Source organism: Acartia tonsa, chromosome 1, assembly GCF_053477335.1.
Source record: "Acartia tonsa isolate MP-2025a chromosome 1, ASM5347733v1, whole genome shotgun sequence".
In the NCBI taxonomy this organism is placed as follows: Eukaryota; Metazoa; Arthropoda; class Copepoda; order Calanoida; family Acartiidae; genus Acartia; species Acartia tonsa.
Window position 1 is genome coordinate 358,929 of NC_137260.1, and position 24,288 is coordinate 383,216.

At 31.6% G+C, this 24,288-nt stretch overlaps 1 long non-coding RNA gene across 1 annotated transcript; it reads right to left on the minus strand.

Moving 5' to 3' along the window:
- Positions 1-22,084: 22,084 nt before the first annotated feature.
- On the minus strand, positions 22,085-23,817 carry LOC145331789 (uncharacterized). The gene is made up of 4 exons (XR_013883902.1): positions 23,742-23,817; positions 23,262-23,343; positions 22,639-22,705; positions 22,085-22,266 (listed from the first exon to the last, which is right to left on the minus strand). It is a non-coding gene; the product is annotated as an uncharacterized LOC145331789 (long non-coding RNA).
- Positions 23,818-24,288: the final 471 nt, after the last annotated feature.

Genomic DNA, 24,288 nt, shown 5'->3' on the forward strand with positions numbered 1-24,288 from the left:
TTTTTTTTGGTAAATCCTTGAGCAACAGTAAACAGATAGAAATATTAATTGGCGCCGCCAACTGCCGTTTTACCGCCGTAACCGCCGAAAATGGCGGTTTCCGTTATTTGCCGTTTTTCGGCTATGATCTGAAAAAGTAATTTTTTTGTTATGAAAAATAAAAGTTCGTCCTAAAATTTGGTCGTCCTAGCTGCAAAATTGGCCGCTCTACAGCTGATTTAATATTTAGCGGCTGGCCGCTAAAAAGCGGCTCAGGAGTGGTCTGACCGCTATGACTAGAAAAAGTAATGTTCTCTAAAAATACACATGAACCACCAGAAAAAAAATTTATGTCTCTAACTGTAACAGGAGCCACCGCCTGATCTATTAAGGTGGGAATAGGGGCCCGATCTGTAAGGGTTAATAAACAACCATAAAATTTATGTGCATTAAAAAAATACAATATATAATTTTTGAAAATGACAAGAAGAGTAATTAAATACGAATTAAAGATATTGAAGTAAATTGTTAAATTACAAAAGATCATTAATGTATAATTTAAAAATCTATTTTAGATGTAAAACATCAAAATAGTTTTGCAAATATTTTGAAAACATTTAATCTTTTATCTAAGGTTTAGTTTGTTTTTATGCAAATTGGTTACAAGTTGAAGGAACTATTAGAACTGTTCAGTTATTTTCTGTATACCAAATCTTTCTAAAATTAGGAAATGATTAAAGACGATAATAATTTACAAGATTTGTTAGCTTTTTGTGAACAAAACATTTAATTAGTTATAGAATAAAAATGCTTTCCTTTGTCTTGTTTAGTATTTAATTATTCACTTTTAGATTTAACAATAAACTAAATACCTTGAAATTATTTGGTGACAGCAGATCTGATTTTCTTGATGATGAAATTGCTGTTGATGAATTGAACAGCCCAGACTACGAGATCATGAAGACCAAGAACAGACAGTCCTAACCAAAGTCCCATACTGCTGCCTACATCTATGATATACTTGAACATATCATAAGTTGGCACCTTCTCTGTAACAATAACTTTCTGATTGATCATTAATAAAGCTCTACCATAAGTATTTCTAACCTTAAAACTCTCATCCACAACATAAGTTGTTTCTTTGCAAGATTGTCTGCATTCTTCTTCAAACCTAATATTTCTCAAAACACCCACCATATTTATATAGTTTTCCATAAAGTTTAACCATTTGCCATAAAAGATAAAGTAATCTGGGTAAGTCTGGTTACATTGTTTGTTGTATGACAACCATGGAGGTATACAACTAATATTATTTTGCTTGAATTCTTTTTGAATTTTATCATCAACACACTTCTTATATTCTTCTGAGGACATTGGATTTTCTTTATTCTTACAAAAATGACTTTCTTTGATCATAACATTGATGACCTGATATCTGTTTGTTTTCATAAAGATTTCCTTTCCTTTATGAGAAGCTACATCTGGCATGATATAGCTTCTGTATTGTCTGTCTGTCACCAACACTCTTACATCATCTTCATTGACAAGATCTATTTCTAGTTCTTGAGTATTCATCAGAAGTTCTTTGCAAAATCCAATTCCAGGTAAGAATACTGTACTATTTTCAATTTTTCCTTCATTTGTAAATATATCTATATCTATATCAGTTTTTTTCAGATCAAATACTTTGTGTTTAAGCTCATCAAAGGTTAGATTTGCATGTGCTCCCCATGAGGTACACTCAATTGTTTCATTACAGTCAGCAGATCCCAAAAGCATCCAATCATAATTGTAATACCCTAACTGCGACAAAACTGTAGGTGGGTCCATCAAGTTTATGGTTGCTATGTTTAATTGGTAACAAAACATGGCAAAGGAAATGGTAAAGACAATAAATCTGATAACATTTAAGATTTCCATTTTGTTCAGGTCTATTGGAGAGTTGATTTTTATTATTGATACTTATAATCTAATAAGGTGTGTTGCTCGATGCACAGAAGCAGACTGATGTAAAACTTTCCTTTTCCAGCTTTATGTTGGAAAATAATTTTAAGTGTAACATGTATATTAGGGTGCCCCATAAAGATAATTTTTTTGCATTGTATTGTAAACCATGTCAATACTCAATACTCATTACAATACAAGTGGTACTTTTAAAAATGTTTTAATTCTGCTTTATGTAAATTTAGATTTTTTTACTTCTCGCCTTATGAGGGTTAACATTTTAATGCATCAAAACTAAGGCTTTATGGTGCTCCCTGAATCAGGAACCAAAGAATTAAGAATACCTCGCTCCTAGCCTGAAAAATGACTGAAAAACTAGCATATTTAGGTTAATTGGAATTTGCCAATTTCTAAAGGTTTATTTGAGATTTCTCAGACTAGTTGGAGCAAGATATTTATCAATGGTCTTTGATTTCTGATTCTACTCCTCCAGGTCTTTTTGGAAGCACTACAAAGCCATACAATAAAATTATGACATCTTTAAGGGGGAAATTAAAACAATCTGGAAACTAAATAAAGCTGAAATAATTGATCTATTTTCCGGTCTTGGTGGTGTAACAAGGCAAATAAAAAAGATTTTCAGAATTACTGTAAATCTAGTTGATTGATCAATATATCAAGAAAGTATCTTAAAATTGTGCATCTGTTTTACTTTTTCTGAATTCTTGTATAGTTATTGCTGTTTGTAAACGTTAAATTAATTTCAATGTTCCTGAATTTGAGTATGAACAGTTTAGAAATGTACATGTAAAAGTAACTAAAAGCATCAAACCAGAGAAATATTTTCTTGAATTTAGGATAAAAAAAGTCTAGCCAATTGTGAAAGCCTTGTTTAAACAAGATGTGGGGGTAATTTTTGGTTTGTTTTACTTTAGTCCATGCAATCAGTACTAGATAGTCCTGCTTGTATATTTTTAATAATAAAAAAATAACCCCATATTTTATTTTATTTTCAAAAAAAGGAGGTGGGGTTCAAAGTTTGAAAAGTACTTTGTGGAAAAGTACAAAAAAAATATTTTGATAACAGCTTACATTTTGCAATGGGTTTGCTTTATTGATCAAAATTTTGCACAGAATTACAATTTTTAATTATGGTTGCTTGCCTAACTCTTGATAATTATTCTGTCAAATAGTTTGCTTAATTGTTTAATTGCACATTGAAACATGTTTGCTTTATTGATCAAAATTTGTTTGCACAGCATTCCAAATATTAATTATGGTTGTATGCTCTAAATTATTAAACTGTCTTATAGTTTGCTTAGTTACAAATTGAAACATGTTTGCTCTATTGAGTAAAAGTTGGTTTGCAAAGCACTACATGTCTGATATATTGGTTAGTGGTAAAAAAAGATTTTAATCTATGGATAATATAAATTCATATAAATACATACATTTTTTTATAGTAAAACAACATTTTTACTATAAAATTTAATTTATCTTTAACTTAAAGTTTATGCTTTCGCAATCTTCAGAAAGATACTAATGATTTTTTTAACAAAATTAGATGATTTTTCCAAAAAGTTTAGGAGATTTTTCAACATTTATTATTTTAATAAAAAATACTAATTTTGAACAGCTAAACTCTTTAGTTTCTTAGGAAGGTAATATTTTCTGTGGATACACTTCGAGAAAATTACAAGCCGTTTATTGTGAATAAATTCTTTGTCTGAATATAAGTTTACAACTTATTCCATAAGACACAGTTGGCATTTATTAGAACCAGGATGAAAGGTTGGCAGCATAGAAAGGATACTCCACTTGATGGTATATTGTTACTCGTCATTGTTAATTGCCAAATATAACCAGTTAGTTTTGTAGAATTTTGAAGGTGAAGATTATTGAAGGTAGAGTTGTGGTTGTAATATCTTAATTTGAAAGTTGTTGAGGCCATTCCAATATACTTTTTGGGAGATTGGTCTGTTTAAATATCAGCTTGATAAATTAAGAAATCAGTTAAGCATTTGCCGTCAATCTGTGCCTCTCCTACAGTTACAACCAGCTTCAGTTGTATGCTTTGTCTGTCCAAGAACTTTCTGATTATGGCTTGTGATTATGTTGGCCATATTAGGCATACAGCTGTAGGATATTTTGATGGTGTTTCAGTTGATATACTTTTTGAAGACTCTGTTTAATGCTAGGTGGATCTTGTTTAATGCTAGGTGGATCTTATTTAATGCTAGGTGGATGACAAGATCTAATGTTGATATAAAAAGTTTGTATGCTTTAGTTTCTTGGTTTAAGTTAACGTCTAAAAAGTTTGTAGTTTTAATGTTCATATTAGCTGTTATTTTTATAGCTCTCATTTGAAAAGATTTCTTTCACTTCTTTTCTTATTCTGTCCATTTGAAGTCCAGAACCTGATAAAACTGCGAACCCATTATCTCTGTACAGTACAACATGGTTCTGGGAAATGATTTTCCACTTTTCTATATCCTTGGATCTCCATCAAAGAATAGGAATGTTTTTCTTGAAAATGTTTGCAGAAACGTAACAGAAAAGCAAAAAAATCTGCAATAGCTGAGAAGAAAAGTCTAATATATATGTTTTTAGGTTTCATCAACAAAAATGTTGAAACCTTATTTTAAACTGGGACAATAATTCAATTTTTTATCTGTGTATAAGTAATGTTCATTTTATAAACAGAAACTAATTTATAGTGCAACATTTGTCATTGAAAAAAACATGAAAAATATTCTTAGATATTTTGTGTCATTACCTATGGTATGTTATATATTCGATGATCATAAAAAAATCAGTTTTTGATCTTGAAATATAGCCAAAAAATTAATGTTTACCCCATTCCATTTCTTACATAACAATGGAATTATGGACATAAATTTTAAAATGTTGATTAGCTTTAGTTTTAGCAATAGTTATTTACACATATTATTATAGACATATTTCTGCAAATATTAAAATAGAAAATTAAGATAATAAAAACTGTTTTGTTAGTCCCAAGGTCTAAAGTCCTAATCTAACAAAACCGGTATCAATTTTATAGTCTTTTTTATATTTGTGTAATATAGTCTGTAATAATTCCTTGTTATATTTGATTTTTTTATTAGGACTGACTGATTTCCAAACTAGCGTAAATTAATTGGTTTCAAAGCCATACTGTGATACTAACCTAATTAACTTACCGCCGTTCTTTTTAGTGATTTTAATTTATGATAAAAATACTATTATAGTTATATACTTGATTGGTTTTAATAATATAAAAAAGTTAATTGACTTGAAAGTACTTTAGTGGATAGGTAAACTTTTTACTTTATTTGTCCAAATCTTATCCATACAATAATAGATAGACATAAACAAACACTCAGACTTTATTAAATTTTCATCCATGTCATAAAGCATTTATTAAACCTTTAACAGAAGTGCCTCTTTTGTACATTTTGTAATTAGGAATAATTAATTAATATTTATTTGCAAAGATGATTTACAAAATTAACTCATTATCTAATAAAACAAAGTAGCTTGATGTCATAGGCCCCCCCAAATTTTTTTTCATTTTACAACCCCCCCCCCCTTTGAAATTTACCCCTACCTAGGGGGTAATTACCCCAGGGTAAAAATTTTTTTTGGGGGGGGGTAAACAAAATTTGCGGCACTATTTTACCCCCCCCCCCAAAAAAAAAAAGCAAATTACCCCCCTCTTGAAAAAATTTTACCCCCCCCCAAAAAAAAAAAAAGCTTGGACGTCTATGCACCATACCTATTGGTCCTGTTGTGGTTTTAAGCTATTATTAAGCACCAGAAATTTTATTTTTTTTTAAATTACCTAATGGGGCAAAGCCCCTAGATATTAGGTGCGAATCCGCTAGTAAGAAAAATATAGGAAGAAATAATTAAAAACTAACCATACAAAATTCAATGAGGCAACCAAAGTTTCCTATACAGCGAGCAAGATAACATGGTTTAAAACAATGGGCACCAGTAAGCTACACTGTAGTGTAATTTACAGTCCCTCCCATATTTTTATGTATAATTTAATATATACTATCAAATTTGTCGTCTTAGCGAGAAAGTTTTTGTGTTTATTTCATAAATAAAACTTTCAATTAAAGTTATTTATCAGGGTGTTCTTATTATATTGTATGTAAAATTTTGGTAACTGATTAACCAATTTAAATTGGTCTCTACTTTTTAGAGAATATAGCTACTGGTCCTGTGGAATTTTATGGCTAATTATACAAAAATTTTACACACAAATTTTTTTTTATACATTACACAGATGACAATGCTTTATATGACTATTTTTCATCTTAAACACATCTTTCATCAAACTGGGAAAATAAGCAGAACATTTGCACATCCTGGTTCTTTTAGGACTAGTTATAAATATACAAGTGCCAACGCCCCCATCGGGAAGAACAATAGAAAAATTCATTACAAGACTTGAATTTAGGGTGTTCTCCTCTTAGGATTTTTTTTTCAAATTTTGAAAATTTGAGTCCCCCCCCCCCCGCTCGACAACGAATAATTATTTTAGGTTAGGTTATAGGCTAGGGAGCCGAAGGCTGCGGCTAGGTAGGCAAGTGGGTCAAGCGCTGCGGCTAGGCAGGCAAGGGGGCCGAGCGCTGAGCCTTGGGCTAGGGAGCCGAGCGCTGCGGGGGGGGGGTACTCAAATTTTCAAAATTGAAAAAAAAAATTCTAAAAGGATATTACCTATATTTTTGTCGATTTTAATGTAATTTTGGAAGATTTTTCACAAAAACAATTTTGCCTCACCAGCTATGAAGCAATGATAGTTTTAGTTTATAGTATTTTTCAAAACATACTCAAAATCGTAAACGATGGGTGATTTCGTAGAGAAATGTTACTGTTTTCAATATTTTCAAAATACTAAAATAACCCTAAAAATATACAAATTCCCCGATATATTCAAACAACCGGAAATTGAGACTTCACACCTCTATTAACATTTTCATACGGAGAGAAGGGGTCAACTTATGCTAGATTTGGGATGTATTTGTAAAATACTACATATGTTCACATATCTTTACGGTCAAACATTGTCAGAAAATCATAAAAATTCCGGAAAATATTAACATACGAAGAAGGTTTATGACCTCACTAGAATTTTATGACTTGGAATAATAGAGGTTTGGTGAATAGTTTTTTTTTATAGCATCACGCAATCTCGTAGCCAGATTATCAAGATAGTTAATCTTAGTTCTTATTGCTAATTTCGCTTGTTTTTTTATTTCCATTTTGGCAGCATTTCATGCTTAATAAACCAACCAATCACAATTAAAGAAAAAAAGTCTCCAAAGTTGTTATTGCTAATTTATCTTTTGACTTTTCCAGTTACTTTATGTTCTGTTGTGTTTGTCAGTTCAAATAAAGAAATAGGATTTTGTAGATTTATTAATTATGTATTATTTTTTAAAAATGTTATGTAACCCCCCCCCCCCCCAATCATATTTCTTAAAATATCTTATACATGAGTCACACACAAAGTAGAGAAACAGGTGCATATATATTGTTAATGAATTCTGGCGTGGGGGGGGGGGGGGGTTACAATGATGCATCAGATTCAGAAGTAGCTAATATACCAACCAAAGGTTTTTTTATAATATCTATATGTGATACTTAATTTTTCAAAATATTGCTTGACTTTGATGTATCAATGATCAGAAATAGCTATTTATTTATCTAATATACCAAACAAAATTTTTTTTTATAATAATTAATATAATATCTATATCAGTTACTTAAGGTCTCAAATTTAAAATATAGCTTGAATTTTCTAAAGAATAATTCTTACAACATTTCTGTACGAACACCTTGGCTGACCGTAATATCATGTTACCAGTTACTTACCACCACCCCCCCCCCATATTCCGAGGGTTAATCCCCATAAATCATACATTTAAATAAATACAGGAGACTTTATAATAATAATACTCGAGTCCCCTCCCTCCTCTTTACTACTTACTAGTAATATAAATAAAGACATCTTCTTAGCTTTAACTTTACCAATTCCGAGCCTAACCAAGGAGAGCGCAAAATCTGTCGGACGACACGAAACAAACAGACCAATGAGAGTTCGAGTTGGGTGGGTTAGCGTTGCAACTATATAATACTTACTTATAATTTTGATTATACTTATACATTTATGCTTATGTTAATGTTTGATTGTACTACCATTTCGCTTTTATGGATGTTGTGATCCTTGTTGATATAATTAAACCTTAAAAATATTCCTCATCCCCCCCCCTTCATATTCATATTTGACTTGCAACTTTGGATGGAAGGAAATAATACCCTTTAGGATGTAACTTTCATTTGACCTATACTGAACTCCCCCCCCCCCCATCTCTTTTAGCAAAAGTTGACCGATGATCATTCATCATATATCATACATCATAATAGGGGGAGGGGAGGGATCTTTTACTTACAACGAGACTTAAATAAATATAAGAAGAGTATTTGTAGTAATTGTAGTAAAAAAAGGGGTAAATTTGTGTATTAATATTAGCGATGTACATCAATTTATCGGCCATTGTCTTATCAATTTAGATCTCTGATCAATATCCTTGTCAACATGCAATTTTATTGGTTTATATCGACTACAAGAAGAGAAAAATTTAGGTTGCAATATTCCCTCACTTTTGTTGGTCGGGATGGAAGGGAAGGGGTAAAGAAGAGGAATGGGGGAGATATAAATTTTAGCCCGCCGAATAGTTCACTTTTTAATAGAACATAAAAATCTGATGTAATGTCCAAGTAATTATAAATCCATTTTAAAGCCGATACTATCCCAAAAAAGGACCACTGCACTGTTAAGGACATTTGATAATTAATGACACAAGTACTCAAAGTTTTATTAATAAGTTTTTTTACTCGTAGGTTAACACAATTGAATTGTGATTGGTAGGGTCCGAACTTGTAGTGCCCAATCTTTTCAACCAATGTTTTATATTGTATAGATTTTTATTTATAATTTTTGGTGATGTACATCAATGCAAAGTCCATTTTCTAATCCCCTCAGATTCCTGGGTATGAACCATAGATTATTTGTGTGTGTGTCCATTCCATTTTAGAGGCGCTACTACAACGGAAATATTATTACTTGGATCATCATCATCGCCATTTATCTCTTCTTTCCAGAGCATAGGCCACGCACAATGGTTCTCCATTTATCTTTGAATTGGGCCTCAGTAGAGGCTTCACTGAAAGATGAAAAATTCTTTTTACTCAGTTCTTCAAGGAATTCCCTCCTCCAGGTTGTTTTTGGTCTACCTGGTTTCCTTTTTCCTGTGAAGGGGTCCCAAGTCAAGGCTTGATAGGTTAAATCATCATGCCCTTTCCTTAGAGTGTGCCCCAACCATCTCCATTTTCTCTGTTTTATTGTCAGTTTGATGTCTGACATATCACTGCGCTCTAAAAGCTCAGCATTTGTGATCTTGTTTGGCCAAAAGATCTTGTGGATTCTCCTAAGACATTTGTTGACATATGTCTGAAGCTTGGAGACCACTGCTGTGTTTAGGAACCAAGTTTCGGCCCCATACAGCAAAACAGACAGAACATTTGACTTGAAAAGTCTTAACTTGGTCTTTATGGAGATGTTGTTGGAATTCCAAATTTTATTCAAGCTGGCAAAGGCTGTTCTAGATTTGTTAATTCTAGCTTTAACATCTGTCAAAGTGCCTCCAGCTTCATCAATTTTACTTCCAAGATACTCAAAGCAGTTAACATCCTCAAGAATTTGATTTCCAATAGTTATTGGTTCTTGGGAGTTTGCATTTAATCTGAGTATTTTAGTTTTTGGAACATTTATTTCAAGTCCAACTTTCTTGGAAGTTTCAGCTATCATGTTAGTCCTTCTTTGCATTTGACTTCTATTGCTTGTTAACAAAGCAATATCATCAGCAAAGTCCAGATCTCCCAAATATTTGGGATTGCCAAATAACTGCCAGCGAATGCCATCATTGCTTTCACAGTTCTTCATGATCCAGTCAATGGCAAGGAGGAAAAGGAAGGGAGAGAGAAGGCATCCTTGTCTGACACCTGTTACAATCTCAAAAAAGGTTGATAGTTTACCTTTATACATAACATTTCCACCTCCTTTATGATAGATAGCTTTAATGATATTGATTATCTTTTCTGGAATGCCATAGTGTTGGCAGATTTTCCAGAGTGATTTCCTGTCTAAAGAATCAAATGCTTTTTTGTAGTCAATAAAGTTTATAAAAAGCTCAGAGTTCCATTCCTTGGATTGCTCTATGATGATTCTTAGAGAGGTTATCTGATCAATAGTGGAACGGTTTGGTCTAAATCCAGCCTGGTTAGGTCTTAGCTTTTCATTAACCTTCTTCTTTATTCTATTAAGAAGAATCTTACTAAGGATACGGCCAGGTACTGAAAGAAGCATTATCCCTCTGTAGTTTCCACATTGGGTCAAGTCTCCTTTTTTGGCCAGTATTGAGATATGTCCATTTTTCCAGTCCTCTGGGCATAACTCATCATTCCATATCTTAGTGATCAAAGGTAGGAATGCCTCAGCAGATGTGTCTAGGTCTGCTTTCATGACCTCAGCTGGGATGTTATCAGGTCCTGCGGCCTTGTTATTTTTCAAACTTTTAATGGCCTCTTTGATTTCCAATAGATTTGGCGCTCGACAGTCAATGTCAAGTGCATCTGAGGGTGGAATCTCAGTTTCTTCCTCTGGAACTGGAAGATTCAGCAGTTCAGTGAAATGTTCTGCCCATCTATTTAGAATATCCTCATCAGTTTTAAGGAGTGAACCATCCTTATCCCTGATGTGTGATCCTGATTTGTGTACTTTGCCTGCAATGCTCTTAGTAATCTCATAGACATCTTTCATTCTATTTTGATTAGCAGCATTTTCTGCTTGCAAGGCAAGGTTTTCCAAGTGTTCTTTTTTGTCAATTCTGACACTTTTTTGGATTTCCCTGCTGAGCCTCTTATACAGGTCTTTATCTTCTGGAGAGTTTCTAGAGAGTGTCTTTTGTCTTACCTCTCTTCTTTGATCCATGAGATCAATGGATCTTTGAGTGATCCACGGCTTTTGGTTAGCCTTTTTGAAACCTAATTTTTCTTGGCTGGTATCATTATAAACTTTTTTGATACCTTGCCAAATATCTTCCACTCCATCTTCCTCTTGAAGAGTCAGCAACTCAAATCTATTCTTTAGAGTGAGCTTAAACTCTTGCAACTTTTCAGAGTTTTGGAGGGTTGTTAAATTATATTTCTTCCTGGGGTTAGGCTTTGTGTCCTGCTTTTTAAATCTAAGCCGAACTTTAGAAGATAGAAGATAATGGTCTGAATTAACATCAGGTCCTCTTTCAACCCTGACATCAAGGAGAGAACCTTTAAAGCGTCTAGATATACATATGTGGTCTATCTGGTTAAAGGTTCTTTGATCTGGTGATCTCCAGGTGGCAGTATGAATCTTTTTGTGTTTAAAGATGGTTCCACCAATGACAAGTTTGTTTTCAGTACAAAAACTTACAAGTCTATCACCATTGTCATTTTCCTTGCCATTACTTAAGCCTAGGCCATATCTGCCCATAACTTCTTCTAAATTCTCATTATTACTCCCCACTTGAGCATTGAAATCTCCTAGGAGCATGGTCAGATCCTTTTCTTTATGACCATTTTTAAATACAGAGTCAAGCTGGTCATAAAATTCGTTTTTGACCTCTGTATTTGCTTGTTCTGTAGGAGCATATGCTACTATAATTCTCAGTTTGATGTTTTTAACTGAGGATTTGAAATAAGCCTCCATAATTCTAGGACCATGGGGTTGCCAACTGATCATGGCCTGCTCTGCTTGCTTGGTCAGCATAAGAGCCACCCCTTGATTATGGCCTAGATCCTCATTCATATGACCTGAGTATGGTCATTACTTTATTCATTCATTATTACTTGGATGCTGCATCATATTTTCATGTATTCTGATAAAGTGAAACTCATAGCTGGCTAAAATAACCATACACCCCACCCCCCAATCTACCCACTCCCCTTCTACTAGATGAACTAATGAACAATAAACGAGTTCTATGTTAGCAAGCTAAATTAACTACAAATTTTCTTTCTCAATATATCCATGTATATTTCATATTATTTCATTGTTTGTCCATTTTTAAAAACCCGGAAGGCAAGTAGGGATTGAATGGACTGTAAAGTGTAAATTATACTGGTACCCAACCTTTTATAATCACGTTTTCTCATTCGTTTGATTGGACTTATAACTGTATTATTTTTGACAAAATCATACGTCATTTTTTTGTAAAATTGTTAAATACAGAATACTGTTTAAAGGACATACCTAACCGTAATTGACGGACATACCGACTCTAATCATAGAAAAGCTCTGCTTTATTAAAAGTAAGGTTTCCAGTTCGACCCCTTGCTCAAATCAAAACCTCAACTTCTTTTCTATTATAAGAGTCGGTCTGTACGTCTGTAACAGTTAGCTCTTTTCGTTATTAGAATGTCCGTATGTCCATTTCAAACATTTTTCTAAAAAAATAGCTGTTTTAATGCATACAAAAATTATTGCATGAGAATACTGAAGGGGTTGGAAAGACAAAAGTATAAGTACAGATTCTATATATAACATATCTCCGCCCATTTCCCTATCCAATTTAAATTTTAGCTAACAAAAAATAGCTATTTGTTCTGAACGGACGGAACGATCCTAATCATAGAAAGCTTCGCTTAAAAAAAGCTTATTACATAAGTTTTACAAGCAGAGAATCAATACAAAACAAACAGATTCTATTTAAAAAAAAAGATTAATTTTGCAGATTTGTAATTGATTGCTTTCTACCTATTCCCTAGAAAGGTCCAGGTCATGCTCTAACTAAGGATCTCACTAACCACTGAACCAATGAACAATAAAGCTTCTTAATTAAGTGAAAAGTTAAATTTTGTTTCTTTTAACTTTTAAAACTGCTCATATTTAAACATATCAAGTTCCTATTGTAAAGATTTATGGGAAGGGGTGTTAATTATATCTACTGCTGTTAAAAACAAAGCTTTTCTATAATTGGGGTTGGTTTCACGTCTGTCCGTCTGTACATCTAGAACCGATAGATTAAGAAAGTGGAACAACTTTATAATATTAACTTATAATTCTGTTTATACTTATACATTTATATTCTGATTATTCAGTTTTGACAATCTACAAGTGTTATTGTTTGTTTGTACTACTGATTCGCTTTTATGGATGTTGTCATCCTTGTTGATAAACCCTCCGATTTCCTTTATTTGGCTAAAGTTAAACAGAGTTGCCCCCCCCCCCATATCCAATTGAATATGATTTACTACTATTTTCTGCCAAAATAAAAGTAAAAGGTAAAACATGGACAATAATAGTTATTTCTTTCATTGTATTATAAACGGCTTTCTGCGGATATAGAATGTACAATTATAAGATTAAAACCAGTTTTTTTAGCCCCGAGGTGCCGAAGAAAAAAACTAATTCTATATTCTAATCTCCCTCCCCCTCCCTATAAAAAAAGTTGCTCTTAAAAATTCATTTGTAGTTCAGGAAGGGAGCAGAGAAAATAAGAACGGCTTGTTTTTTTCCTATGCCATGTAAAGTAAATCATATTCAATTGAATATGTGGGGGGGGGGGGTTAAAAAACCCTGTGAACACACCCCACCCCCCATAATCCTATACAATAGGAAGTTTAAATATGAGCATTTATAGAAACAACAAGGATGACAACATCCATAAAAGCGAAGCGCTGAACTGGTAGGACAAACGGACATTAACACTTGTATAGTGTCAAAATTGAATAATCAGATTATAAATGTATAAGAGTCGATGCAAAATTGATTATAGAGTTGCTACGCTTTCTAAATCTTACCTAATTACTGCAGGAATCATCATGCAAAGTTTGTAATCGATAGGACAATTCTAACATGCCTAAATTAACAAAAAAAAGCTATCCGTTACGGACGGACGTACGGAGTGACTGACGGACGTATGGACGGACCAACCCTAATTATAGAAAAGCTTCGCTTTTAAAAATTAACTTTTATGTGAGACAATGTTAGATATACCTTTGTAAGAATGTGTTTCTAAGGACTAATTTTTAAAAGCGAAGCTTTTCTATAATCAAGGCCGCTCCGTCCTTTACTGATATCTCTTATCATAATTTTCTTTTCTATAATTGGGGTTGGTTGCACGTCCGTCCGTCTGTACATCTGGAACAGATAGATTTTTTAGAATTTAGGCATGTTAGTATTGTTCTATTGTACAATTTAGAAAGCATAGCAACTCTATAATATTCACTTATAATTTAGTTTTCACTTAAACATTTATATTCTGATTATTCAGTTATAACAACAGACAAAATACAAGTGTTAATGTTTGTTTGTACTACTATTTTGCTTTTAAGGAAGTTGTCATACTTGTTTTTTATCTCTCATTTGATTCTTAATCCTCTCCCTCTCCCATATGTTGACCCGTTTATTAAGATGAACTGTTAAAGAGGGGGGGGGGGGGGGTGGAGTATTATCATAAGAACCTCATAAAAAGGAGGGAAATTTTAACTGAAGATAAATTTTTTTTTGCAGTGCCGTTACTTTACAAATACGAACTGTAAAATTACAAGTCAAACAAGATAAAGTGGTTCTTTGACAATCACTATTTAATCTGGACAACATTTTGCTTCAGTAAACAATGTTTATACTTTATAATGACGTGCATATTAAGTAAATATTAAGTAAAAAAACCTTTCAGTGTTAAAAATCTTATCTATTATACAAATTTTATATCTATTTAAATTTTTTTCATGTATATTTCAACAAAAAAAAAAATTTGCTAGAAATTTTTTTTTGTAATATGCGAAGGTTCCGTGATCATATGAACAGGCTATTTTATTTGAGAAATCCAATACTTTTTAAAAAACTCAAATTGCCCAATAAAATTAAACGGTCTAGCTAAGTTTTTGAAAGGGATAATTAGTGATTTACAACGATATCCTGGCCGTATGAAAATGTATAGCTATTTCAATATTTATCAAATACCTATTTAGCCCCTTTCTTTCACACGTTTAACCCCCAGTATGAAAATTAGGGAATTTAGCAATATTTGGCACCAATTTTAATATTTTGAAGCCGTAAATTAGTTTTTGAAACTAACGATATGACTGCTATGAAGCTCCCCAAATTGTTTTTAAGAATCCACCTATGTTCAAAATAGACGATTGATATGTTAATTAACACTCTTTTAAATATTGATTAGGCATATTTCAGTGTAAAACATCCAGGCCAACTTTTTAAATTGAGAGAAACAGGATTTTAAGAGCTATTATTCTGAAAGAAAAGTAACAGGATGTCTATATGGTAATCCTATACAGTGTAGCTTCTCATAGGTCCTTTGAAGTAATTTTCAGTGTTTAAGTATACTTCTTTACATTTTAAGTTCTGGGATGGTTTAAAGCTATTTTTTGCACCTCCCTATCTCTTGAAAAAAAGCCCCTAGATTTTAGGGGCTTAGTCACTAGTTGTTATATAACTACTTGACTTTATAACTAATATCTTTAAAATTATTATTGTTTATTTATCTTTTCATCCTACACTAGTTACCAAAATTTAAACTTTACATCTCTCACTGTCTCTCACACACACACACTCTCCTTCTCTCATTCTCTCTCTCTCTCTCTCTCTCTCTCGCTATCTCTCTCTCTCTCTCTCTCTCTCTCTCTCTCTCTCTCTCTCTATCTCTCTCTCTCTTTCTCTCTCTCTCTCTCTCTCTCTCTCTAAAATATTCTCTCTTTCTCTTGTACACTAACGAATAAACTCTCTCTTTCTCTCTCTCACACACACGCTCATACTCTTATCTCTCTTTCAATTTCTTACAAATTTGATAAATATGTAGTTACATGTATTGCCGCTAGGTATCTCAAAATAATGTTTCAAATACTAATTCACTTTTATACTTTAAATCTTATACTTTATAATCTTTATAATAATAAAAGTAATTATAGATACATGCTATAAATTTATTTATTAAAATTGAACCCATGCAACATTAATGAGAAAAATCTGGAAACTATTTTATATTTACCTAGTTTACTACTTATTACGTTATGACATGTCTACGAAACCAAAAATTATTCGGTACTTAGCCGCACTGATAAATTATTTATAGCATCATATTATAACCAGTTTACAACGAATATGAAAATATACAGAGCGTTTCAAAAAACTGCGTTTTCCAGATTTGGGAAACAACCATTAGGAGTACAAAAATAATAATTATATGTCCATATTCTCTATAAAAATATGCATCGAATTTGTAACAGGCGTTTTTTAAAGGGCGAATATAGTTTCAATATGATATGAGCTTATATGAAAGGTGCCATTACATACTTTTAAAATATCTATGTTAAATTTAAAAAATCAAAAAAATCCTTAAGTAGATTTTGCAATTTTTGCTTTTACTTCAACATATGATAAATGAGAAAGTCAACAAAATTGTTTATTTTACCCCTTTACAAGACTTTTTTTGACTAGTTTTCTTAAGTTTAATTGATTATTACATTGGCATGCATCTTAATTGATAATTAAAGTGTTTATTTTTTTTATATTATATACTATTTTATTGATTTTTTAAAAAGCATAAAATAATTTGCGTCAATTTGCGTCAATTTGCGTCAATTTGCGTCCGGAGTAATTACTAGGGTAAATAATACGTTTTAAAGTTTTTTTTTTCAGTATAAAGATCAATGATTAATTCTTGATGATATAATTACCCTAGTACGCATTTTTCAACACACACACACAAACGCACCAATCGCCAGATTTTCTCCAGAAAAAAATATAAGAAAAAAAACACTATTCTCCTATTATTTTTGTCCTCTTTAAATTAATTATAACAATTACCATATAATTTTCATACTTACATGAAATAAAATTTCTCCTGTCAAGGTTTTTTTTTAAAAATAAAATTCATATACTATACACTTTGTTGGGGAATATTGTCAAGGAAGAAACAATCCACAATACAAAAAAATAGATTGATAACTGGTTTCCACTTTTATTACGACTATCATTTAACGAAAGCTTTTTAATTCAACCTTGCCACGAAGCCTTGTGTGATGCTAGGGTGTTTGGAGTTCTTAGGGAACCACACTTATTACATAAATTTATCCTGAGAATGTTCAGGTTTTAAGCTATAACAGACTTATACATTTGGATATGTCAATATCTTAAAGTTACTTATAATCTATGGAATTGCACGGTTTTTTTGAGCCCATATTATATTCAACCTATATTCGCCCTTTAATATCTCTTAAAACAACAGCGCATTTTAGAGCCCAAAGAATTCGAAATGTGTGTGTGTTATTGTATTCTTAATAATTTTTAACATAGAAGGTTTAATTTTTTGGAAACCAATGCACTTCTGTCCACCTATAGCTAAAATATTTGTTTTTTCAGCTGCTAATAAAATTAGATGGATTAAATTTTTTATCAAGATTATAATGGAACATTTGCAAAATTCATTTTCCGCTGTTATTTAGTAGCGAATCTCAATTATAATTCAAATGTCTGTCCGTTCGTCTGTTGGCTAGGATTGAAGAAAATGTGATTTTCTCATTTACTAATCAATGGCTGAAAAATTGTGTAAATATTCCCAACATAGCTTGCCAGTATGGACCTCATTTATTGGTCAGTTTAAAAAGGGATTGTATAATGTTAATGATCTAATTCTTGTTAAAAGCAAAAATGTATACAGTGGGGGTTGGTCTGTCCATCCGAATATCCCTAACAGATAGTTCTGATTGTTAATTTAGGCATATTAGAATTGTCTTATTGAATTCAAACTATATAAACTACAAAAATTCAATTTGTACCCCCCCCCTTTCTCTCTCTCTATCCCCCCATTCTCTCTCTCTCTCTCTCTCTCTCTTTCTCTCTATCTCTTTCTCTCTATCCCCTGTTCTCTCTCTCTCTCTCTCTATATATATATATCCCCCAGTCCTCTCTCTCTCTCTCTCACTCTCTCTCTCTCTCTCTCTCTCTCTCTCTCTCTCTCTCTCTCTCTCTCTCTCTCTCTCTCTCTCTCTCTCTATCCCCCTGTTCTCTCTCTATATATATCCCCCCGTTCTATCTCTCTCTCTCTCTCTCTTTTCTTTTTTTCTATCCCCTCGTTCTCTCTCTTTCTCCCTCTCTCTCTATCCACCCGTTCTCTCTCTTTCTTTTAAAAATATTAAGTTGCACATAAAGATTAAGATTTTAACGTCTTATTTTATAAGATCTGTTTAACTGATTTGTTCAGTAATTTTTGTTATATATTTAATGTAACAATACACGATTGAACGTTTTACTTCATTTTTTTAACATTTTTAAAAGAATATACTCCTAATATTTCATTTTTTCATTTCAAATTTTCGCCCTGAAAGGGTTAAAATGTTTAGTTTAATATCAGACCACATTACGGGAGTGTCGCACGAATCAATTTATATTAAAACTAAGTTTTCTTAGATTTACTATATTATAGATTTAAGTTTTCTGTTTTATGTATAGAAATCAAATACTTCAATGTTATTCAAATAGCAACATGAATTTAAAAAAAACTGAATTAATGATGCTAAAAGTAGAATAATGGGTCTTAACGTTCTGGTCAATGAGAATTTAATAGGGATTATTGGAGCACTATAAGTTTTTAACAGTCGTTACTTAAAGAATTCGAGCTCATATATAGACGTTTATTTCCTATATAGATCTGTCATGGATCTTGAAGCAATACAGCAGGCCGTTTTGTACATGTTAAAAATTAGAAGATTTCATTAAATAAAAGTAATCGCAAATATACTTAGTAAATAACTCAAATTTTGTTTATTTTACATACAATTTCTATGGATGTATAAATGCCAGTGTTGGATGTATTATTGACAGTATAAATAATATGTTAGATGTAAGTTTGCCAGTTTGCCATCATTTATACAGTCAGAATTCAGTTTTTCATAAATACATCCATTACACAGTCCCCATATAATTATCTTATTTATACTTTTAATATACTGATTCCTAACACAACAAGGTATGATATTATAAGAATCTCTAGAATCAAATCATAAAATGAAAGAATGTCCTTTTGCAGTATCCTGTATTTATGCAAAGTAGTTGATGCTGCGCAAAATGGTACAAAAAAATGACGTCATACTATAAAGTTGTCCAATGCGAGGCCAGTATACATTGTAATTGACCAATGGTAAAATATATACTCGCCTCTCATTGGTTATTTTATCATATGATGTCAATTTTTTGTACCATTTTGCGCAGCATCAAAGTAGTTGCATGAAATGCATTTGAACTTAATTTAGTGAACCGACTATTTTTTCCTAGTTAATGGGTTAAACTACATTTATATGGCATATATCTGAAAGAATTTCAAATTTCTACCACATAGTTTTTAAAATATCAAGACTTGAAAATCGTCTTTTTGTGATATATGCAATTTAAAAAGACGATTTTCAAGTCTTGATATTTTAAAAACTAGTGGTAGAAAATTTAAATTCTTTCAAATATATGCCGTATAAATGTAGTTTAACCAATGAAACAGGAGAAAATATGCGGTTCACTAAATTAAGTTCAAATGCAATTCGTGCAACTACCCCTTTGTAAAAAAAATTTAGACTTATTAAGTTATGACACTTTACAAGTGTTGTATGTTTATTTTTCATTTCTTTTGATTTTAGAGCTTCGCTTTTTAGAGCTTTTTTTCCATCCTTGATATTTATACCTTCAACATCCCAATCTCTCCTAAACAAGATACCATTGAAGTAAGTGGAGGTATTGTAGATATAAATCTTTTCAGAAGGAGTTGTACATCTTAAACCATACAGGTCACAGGTGCCCTGCATGTGAAACAAGGATGACAACATCCATAACTGGCAAAGCACAAAAAAATTTAAGAAGGACAAATGTTCCATTGATAAATATGTAATAATTTATAAATCTCCCCCAATATAGTTATAAACCTTCTCAGGGCCTATGAGAAGCTACCCAGAGAACCTGATCGGTTCAGTAATTAGCAAGATCCTTAGGTACAAGCATACACAACACACAGTCAAACATACTGTTACCTAATTTTAAGGATTATAGTCAAGTTAAACCAATACTTGAATAGAACGTTTAAGTCTTACTGAATAATAACTATTAAACAAAGATTTAACAAGAACAACTATGTAAATAGAAAGTGAAACAACATCAGCTCTTGATCATTTAATTTCTGAAAGCAAAGTATTAATCCTAAGAAGTTTATGTTTCTTGCTTACTTACATTGATGAATTTTTAAAAATGTCTGGAAATAAGTACCATTAATGTGGTCGGATTATTCCTAAATTATTTTACTTTTGGTCCAGTTAAGGAAATGATCATCTATACTTAATATATTTATTTCATACACAAATGTAATTATCTCTTGTAAGACAGACGGGCAAACATTGTTTCTACAGTATTTGCACTGCTCTTAATTTTTATTTATCGCATCGCATTACAGACAGCTTTCTGTGGATATTAGATGAAGAATTATATGATTAAAATCAATATTATGATTTTTTTCTCTCAAATATTTGTGGAAAATTGTGTGTTATGAGAACCGGATCTGATCCATCTGAAATTAATCGGTTTCAAAACCACACTGGAAAAGGTCATCTAGACTTTTTATATCTATTGACATGCACAATAGAAACACACAAATGTAAATGTAATTTGTCAGACAAACGGACAAACGTTGGGTCTAGAGCATTTGCGCTGCTCATAATAGATTTTTATTTGATTCAATAATAATGTTTGAATAATATTAAATATTAATGAATTTTGTATTAAAATATAAAACTTAATTGATTAAATTTATTTTGTTTTTCAGTATGGCTTAGAAGCCGATTTATATCCACTTTTTTAGAACCGATTCTCGGCCATACTGAAAAATCATGTATAGCATAGTATTACAGACATTTTTTCACGAATATTTTTAAACATCATGAGTTTATTTCCATTTTTGTCAGAATGGGCCTTCGGATCTACCAAAACTGGTTTGAATCTTAGAGTTTTTTATTTTACTATCCACGGAAAGTTGTCTATAAAACGATGCAATAAATAACTATTATTTTAATTAAACATGTTTGCCTAAGATTAAATATTAGTGAATTTTATATCAAAAACTGCACAATGGTTATAGGATACATGGATATGTTGTCGTCAATTTAATTGCTAATATGGACTTCATTTATTGGTCAAGATTATACAGGGATTTAGGAATATAGATAGACTAGAAACTCTTGTGGATTCTCCTGAGACATTTCTTGACATATATATGCAGTTTTGAGACCATGTAAATATGTCTGTATAATGAATAACCAATTCTATGTTTGTCTGAAACATTTTGGGGAAACTTTTTTCAGGTTTTCTATCGTCGTTTTTACAAGCGAAGCTTTTCTATAATTAGGGTCGGTCCATCCGTCCGTCCGTAATGGATAGCCCTTTTTTGTAAATTTAGGCATGTTAGAATTATCCTATCGATTTCAAACTTTGCATGGTAATATCTTTAGTAGTTAGGTGTGATTTAGAAAGCGTAGCAACTCTATAATCATTACCAGAATGTCCAGACGTCCATTTTAAACAAGTTGATTTTTTAAATTTTTAACAACATATTTTTATTGGATCTAATTTTCCGATTGATCTGATTTTTGGTATATTGACTCCTGGAACAACAAAGTATACTGTTATAAGCGAAGCAACTCTATAATTAAGTCCTAAAAATGTAAAATTTGTCCATACACATTATCCTGCATCAAGCAGCTTTTCCACAAATTTACTTACAATTTTGCTTCAAATCTTATACAAATTTATATTCTGATTATTCAGATTGACACTATACAAGTGTTAATGTCCGTTTGTCCTACCATTTCAGTGCTTCGCTTTTATGGATGTAGTCATCCTTGTTTACAGTAAATTAATGTGCAAAGACAGAAGAATTTATTTCATTCTAACTGAATTTAAAAAATGAGCAATTTTGCTTTTCAGATTATTTTGATATCTTTGAGAAATATCAAGGCAGGCGTTTGTTTTTACAGAGTAGCTTCACATCTAATGAAAAAATGATCAAGTTTAAAACTATTTATTAAAACTTTTTTGTGAATAAATGAACTGTACAATTTATATTGCTAAAATAAAATCAATTAAGATAAAATTTCGTACACACCTTACAAATGACTATATATCAACATTCATAAGGTCTAACTGAGTTTAGGTTGCCTTCCTGGACCTTACGAATAAACCATGATCTGAAATAAAATGAAAAGTTAGTTTCAGGTATTTTAGTATGTATATAGTTTTAGTTTTAAAGCGTTAAGAGCCAGGGATACAGATTTGTTACTAGCGTACCAAACTCGTGAAAATAATTAACATAAACACAAGAAGAAAACAAAAGTCCAATTTAATTATATTGGTTGGTTCTAAAAAACAAATTCTTCAAAAATTTTAATTATACTGACTAAGACAAATACTACAAAGTAAAAGGAAAATATGGAAGGTTTTGAGTTTATGGTATTCCGGTACATAGGATAACTCTAAGTACCTGGGTAGCAGTTCAACTTGGTGATAGATTAAATCTGTTTTGATTGAACAATGTCGGCTACATAAATTATGATCCTTACCTATAGCGGCGAAAGTAGTTATTATGAACACAGGCACTGTTTACAGAATATCCTATTTTTGTGCAACCTGAAAAGAATAATAATAATATTGTTTTAGTGCTGCAAACCCTAATAAAAAACTTATATATAACTAAGATATTGAAAACTTTACATGCGTTCGCCATACTGAAAATGCATGTATGTCATCATATAAAAGAATATTTTCCACAAATAATACATTGGAGAATAAAATATGATTCCCTTTTTGCTGGCCTGGACTGATGGCTCCTCCAGGACAACAAAACTGGTATAAATCCTTAAATTTTTAATTTCACTATCTTTGGAAAACTAGCAATGATCTTGAATATAAAATTAAGAAAAGTAAGATCATACAACATAAATCAAATGACCATCAGAGCATTATAGATAGACTGAAGGAACAAGTAAATCATATACTGAATACTCATTGGTTTGGGGAATATTCACAATATATCTATCTTGTATATTAGCCAAGAAATTTACGTTTCCCAATGCTGGTTTTTGCATAAAAACATAAAAGTGAACTGACATTTCAAATATTATAATAAGTTTTTTACTGAAAATTATTTGATAAAAAATGATCAATAGAGGAAAAATATATTTACCTGATCTACAAAGAGCCCTTAAAACATCACCTTTTCTCTTTCTTGTTGGATTTGGTGATGCATGTGAATTCAATATGTTCAACTAAATTAGTTAATAAGTAGGTATTAATCAATTAAGTAAGGACAGGAAGGGTGGTGGAACAAATATCAAGAATAACAACAAAATTTAAATTTTTGGTACCTTGTAAATTATGGGAGAAGGCCAACATTATCTTAACTAAACTAAGATAAGCCACAAAAAAAACTTTTTTCCCCAAATTGTTGTCACAAAGAAAATAGTAAGACAGTGAAAACTGAATATGCATAAAAAAAACTGAAAGAAAAAGTTGTATGTCTTTGGGTGCATGACAAAAGAAACAGACTTTTATGAAAATTTTAGCTGTCTATTTTTAACAGCAGGTAAGAAAACCCCATAGCGGGATGGACTGCCTAACAGACAAACAAGAGAATCTTTGCAACCAGATTCTTCCCAAAAAATACCTGGGTAATAATGAAGATGCAAAGAAAACAAGCTTTGATGAAATTCATTTTTACTTTCTAAACAAAAAATGATTATTTGTTAAACACAAATTTTATTTGTATGATAAAATATCCCCAATAAATGTAGAGATAATTCTTTTTTGAGAGGGGGATAGAATCCCCTAACCCCATGAGAAAATAGCTGAAAACTATATCAGGACCAGTATCTTTATTCCCTGAGAAAAACAACTATGTTGGTTCAGAAGTTACAGACATCTTAAGCTTCAGACAGACATACTTTGTTTTATGGATATTATTAGAGTAACACAATGTCAGTCTGTCTGTATGTATATAGCTAACCACTGAACCTATATAGTTATCCTTTACAGTGAAACCTCTAATGGGTCTACTACTCTATCAATGAAATGTCTGCCTGTATGTCTGTTTGTCTGTTGAAATTGCATTCCCATTATAGTAGTTGTAGATGAATCTTTTTTAGATTTTAATTTATATTGCCTTAGGCTTTTAAAAATTATTTGGAATAGATGAGGATTAGTCAGATTAGTAA